This window comes from Furipterus horrens, unplaced genomic scaffold (genome assembly GCF_987537825.1).
Source record: "Furipterus horrens unplaced genomic scaffold, mFurHor1.1.pri manual_scaffold_2, whole genome shotgun sequence".
Lineage (NCBI taxonomy): Eukaryota > Metazoa > Chordata > Mammalia > Chiroptera > Furipteridae > Furipterus > Furipterus horrens.
In genome coordinates, this window is record NW_028327172.1 from 159,705,953 (window position 1) to 159,711,382 (window position 5,430).

Sequence of the window (5,430 nt, forward strand, 5' to 3'; positions counted from 1 at the left end):
ACCTCAAAACTAGAAACAACCAGAAGTTCCAGAAAATCAAACTGCATGGAAGTCTAGCAAACAAAGATATAAAGAGGAAACACTCATCCAGATAAGTAGGAGGGGCAGAGCCAGGGCAGAGAGGACATGGTGTAGTGGCAGCAGCAGTGGCGGCAGCGACAGGCCAGCAGAAAGCACAGTCACACTTTTTAAAAAGTCAGGAGGGACACCCAGGGAGCGTTCCCAGCTTATCACTGGACCTCACAACTCACAGTCCCAGCACCAGGTTAAATCAAGCCTCATTGCTTCTGACTGTGCAGACCAGTGGGGGTTGGGGTGGAGACAGAAACTGCCAATCTCTCGGCAGAGTCCGTTTGTTTAAAGGGCCCCCACAGTTCTAGAACATCCACAGACCCACCACTCTGGGAATGATGGCCAGGGCAGCAGCTAGAGAGGCCCCAGTCTGGTGCGGAAGTGGGAGAGGTGCCTGGAAAAGGGGCGAGTGCTGGGCAGGCAGCATTGTTCCCTCTCGGACCCCTCTCCCACATACAGCACAATGGGTAAAGCAGGTCGCCCCATACTGACAATCTTTAAGGCTCCACCCTTTACAACAGAAGCGAGAGCTCTACCTGGGATGTGGAGACAAACACAGGAGCCTGTCAGAATGAGGAGACAGAGAAGTATGGCCCAAAAGGGGAACTGGATCAAGGTTTCAGTGGAGAACTAAGTGACAAGGAGATAGCCAGCCTAACAGATGAGGAGATAGACAACTTAACAGACGCAGAATTCAAAATACTGGTGATAAAGATGCTCACAGGCTTGACAGATATGCTTGAGTATGCCAAATGCCAAATGCATGAGAAGTGAAGTCTATGCTAAGTGAAACGAAGGAAAATCCACACAAAACCAATGGTGAAGGGAAGGAAACCGGGCTTCAAATCAGTGATTTGGAACATAAGGAAGATAAAAACAGTCAACCAGTGTAGAATGAGGAAGCAAGAATTGAAAAAATGAGGAAAATTTCCCAAATTTTGCAAAGGAGATGGACATACAGGTCCGGGAAGCACGGAGGGTCCCAGGCGAGCTGGACCCAGAGGGGACCACACCAGGATGCATCATAATTGAGATGCCAAAGGTGAAAGATAAAGAGAGAGTCCTGGGGGCAGCAAGAGAGAGGGAGAGTTGCCTACAGAGGGTTGCCTATAGGACTATCAGCTGATTTCTCAGAGGACACTTTGCAGGCAGGAAAGGACTGGCAAGCAGTATTCAATGTGATGAAAGGCAACTCACAACCAGGATTACTCTATCCAGCAAAGCTATTATTTGGAATGGAGGAGCAGATGAAGTGCTTCCCAGACAAGGTAAAGGAGTTCATCATCACCAAGCCATTATTATAAGAAATGTCAAAGGGACTTACTGAAGAAAAAGAAGATCAAAACTGTGAACACTAAAATGATAACAAACACAACTATCAACAACTGAATCTAAAATATAAAAACAAAATCCAACTAAGCAAACCAGAATAGGAACAGAATCATAGGTATGGGGATCGTTTGGAGGGTTATGAGCTGGGAGGGGGTTGGGGGAGAAATGAGGATATGGTGCAGGGATTAAGAAGCATAATTGGTTGGTACAAAATAGACAGGGGGAAGTTAAGAATAATATAGGAAAGGGTGAAGCCAAAGAACTTATATGCATGACCCATGGACGTGAAGTAAGGGGGGTGGGATTGCTAGAGGGAAGGGGGATACTGGGCAGAGGGGAGCAAAGGGGGTAAAAATTGGAACTACTGTAACAACATAATCAATAAAATATACTTTAAAAAAAAAGATTTACTATCCAGGAGAATATTTAGTGTTCTTTTCTTTTAAAAAACTGAAATTTGTACTGGATTTTATGAAACATTTTTTTTTCAGTTATTACAATATAATTGACATACAACTCTATTAGTTGAACGTGTACAGCATAATAACATGACTTACATAATGTGCAAAATGATTACCTCAATAAATTTAGTTAGCATCCATCATCTCACAGAAACAAAAAAAAATTTTCCTTGTGATGAAAACTTTTAGGAAGCATGTATTAATAAAATAAATGCTAGCACTAATTTTCCCTCCAAGCTCTCTTCCCCAACCATCCTTTCCAGACTCTGCTGTCATTATAGTCTAGAGTAAACTCAAAGTACTCCTAGAAATGTGTTGGAGGTATATAGTGGATACTGATATAATTGTCTTTCCAGGAAATGCTTTTTATTTTCTCTGGAAACTCCATTTCCTGACTGATCATCCCTCCCCCAACACCAACACCACATGATTACAATGTTCTTACATGACCTTAAGAGTCTGAGCACAGTCAATTAGCTTAGGGATGAGTGTCTGACAAATGAGAGGAAACACCCCTACATTTTGAGATTATGAATGCAAGTTAATATTTAAACCAATTGCCTCACAATCTAAAATTCACCCTAAGAACTGAAATAAGTGGAAGTTCTTCATGACAAATTGGGTGCTGAATAAACATTATTGAAATTAATTAAATATTTTTGCATTTTATGGATCTAAACTCACCTAATCCCATGTAAGGCGTTCATTAATTAATGACATTGAAAATGAGATAGTTCTTTAATGTCAAAAGAGGAATTTATCATGAGGATTACAAGGATATCACTGAAGCCAAGGGCAGAAATGCTGCTTATAAACTGTACCAGGCCTATATAGTGCCTTATTTAGAAAACTCCATTTCCTCTACAAGGCAATAAATGGTAAAGTTTACATTGCCTCTGTTTAAGAGAACAGTCAGTTACAAATTTAAATCTCTTAACTTTGATTTTTAAACTCTCTAAGAGAAGATTCTGATTAGTTCAGTATGAGACGGTTTCCAGATTATGGGCCAGGCAGCTGTGGCCATGGGTTAAGGTGATGTTTTACAATGTCTCATTGTCAACTGTGGATTATGAAGGGGGAAAAAAAAGAGGAGCAGTTACTAGAGAGGGGTAAAAATGTTATGAACCAAGGGGACAGTTAATAGCTGTGAAATTTACGTATCTTTAATGTGAGGATTCCAGGAGTCAGTGCAATTCACAAAAGTATATTGAATGTAGACTTTTGAGTCACACACTGACTGTAATTCTATGTGTCTGAGATTGGAATTCAATATAGAGATGACTGTGAAAGAGAACAGAAACCTCCTGAAGTACGTCAATTATTTCAACTTTCGTGTGTGAGTATTCCATTGCCTGGAAAGACCTGCCCCTCTTCTGGCCGTATATTCCTATTTGACTCTGATGTTTCAGCACAGACATAATCTCTTTCAGAAAGTCTCTCTGAATTCTGCCAAGATTAGGTTAACTGGCCTTCATAGGATGTACTCATGTTGGCACAGTGAGTTTGCCATGGGCCCTGAACATCCCTGGACATTTTTGTGGTTATGCCAAGAATGTAAGTCCTTGAACATTCTTTACCCCTGCCATTTCTCACGGGTTTGCCGCAAGTGACCTGGAAGGATGAGATAAGTTCTCCTCACACATACAGAGCAGGCTTACTTCACTGTACTCTAAAAGCAGTAACTCCTTAAATTCTGTGTGCTTCTCTTGAAATGCAGGCATTTATGATAGTCCTTTTGCATTGTCCCACTGGATCTGGGGGGTATATTACTTTGCTAGGGCTGCCATAACAAAATACCATAGACTGTGTGGCTGTAACAACAGAATTTATTTTCGCACAGTTCTGGAGGCGGGAAGACCAAGATCAAGTCATCTACAGGTTTGGTTTCTTCTGAGGCGTCTCTCCTTGGAGTGCAGATAGCTGCCTTCTCCTTGCATCCTCACATGGTCTTTCTTCTATGCCCAGACTATCCCAGTGTGTGTGTGTGCCCAAATTTCCTCTTCTTATAAGGACACCAGTAAGATTGGATTAGTGCCTGCCACGATGGTTTATTTTAACTTAATCATCTATTTAAAGGCCTTCTCTTCAAATACAGTCAAATCCTGAGGAGTGGGATTAGTGCTTCAACATATGAATTACGGAAGAACACATTTCAGCCCATAACAGGGATCATGCGCATCCAATACAAACCAGTGTGAAGCCCTGGTCGCTGCTTGTGCAGTGACTAATAAAGTTCTATATTGCTGACCCAGGAGTTGTTGTCTTTTGACAGCATCCATGAAATGATAAAGACTAATTTTAAGTAGGATAAAATCCCAGGCCCCACACAGGTCCTGACACCCATATTTTAGTACTTATTTACTATTTACATTGCCTCTCTTTTCTTGTCCACTAAACCACGGGAGCTTTAATGTCAAAGTATAATATCTAAAACATAGTAAACATTGAATTAATGTTTGTTAAGTAAATTAAATTGATTTATGATAAAGAATCTGGTCAGGCACTTGTTGATCTGAAGAGATATGCTTATAAGATACGGATAAAGACGAGAAAGGAAACAGGTTGGTACAGATTCAGTATTGCTAAAGGAGTGTTCAGATACAACTATGTGTCTTCCTTGATGTGTTTTCAAAAAAAAAAAAAAATGGGTGTTGCCACAAGTGTTATATAATTATCAGGCCATATTTTATTAACCAGTACCAGCTAACTCTTAGGCTGTTTCTCTGGAAATTTTTTTAAAGTTTGAGTTTGGAAGAATGTAAACAAAGTGTTCCAAATAATTTTTTAAATGATAGCAAGAGCAAAGTTTTGAACATGCAGACACCCCCATAAAATAAAATTTAGCAATGAAATTAATACCAAGTAATGTCACACTTTAGCCCTACAATTTACTGTGATTTACTATGAGTTCCTGAAAAGATTTCCAAAGTACAGAGAACACTGTCAGCAGCCAGTGAAAATTCCCTGTTCAAAGGCATATCCCTAAATTTCTTCACTGCTGGTTCTTTCATCTCACCGCAGTCACTACTGTGTTTGCCTCTTTTAAAATATGTACAGGTAATACAGTAGCCAAAGAACTTAAATGCATGACCCATGAACATGAGCAACGGTGTAGGGATTGCCTGAGAGATAGGGAGGTGCTAGGTGGAGGGGTCAAAAGGGAAAAAATTGGGACCAGTGTAATAGCATAATCAATAAAATATAATTAAAATAAAAATAAATTAAAAAATAAAAAGTTTTCACTAAGCAGCTAATTCAAGCAACAGGAGGTGGAGGCCAGGCATGAAGGCCTTGGCGATCAACTGTGACACCTTCAGCCTTGGTTTCTCTTTGCCAGACCTACGATTGCCGTTCCCCATGGGGTCCATGAGGCTGCAGGAGCAGGGAGCGTGTCCATCGCCGACCCCCAAGCAGAGAGCAAGACCAATGGACTAGCCTGCACCCTCGCTCAGACGCCTGGAGAGTGGGGCGGGCCGGCGGACAGCCGAGCTCAAGCCCGCCCCGTGGTGTGCTCCCGCCCCAGCCTGCGGCGCCCAACCCTTCTCGCTGCGGCAGAGCTGGACCG

General features: G+C 41.6%; 1 long non-coding RNA gene across 1 annotated transcript in view; it reads right to left on the minus strand.

Annotated features, from left to right (window-relative positions):
* LOC150019821 (uncharacterized) overlaps positions 1-5,430 on the minus strand; it is a 121,173-nt gene that overhangs the window by 22,696 nt on the left and 93,047 nt on the right. The gene's annotated exons all lie outside the window — the stretch shown is intronic.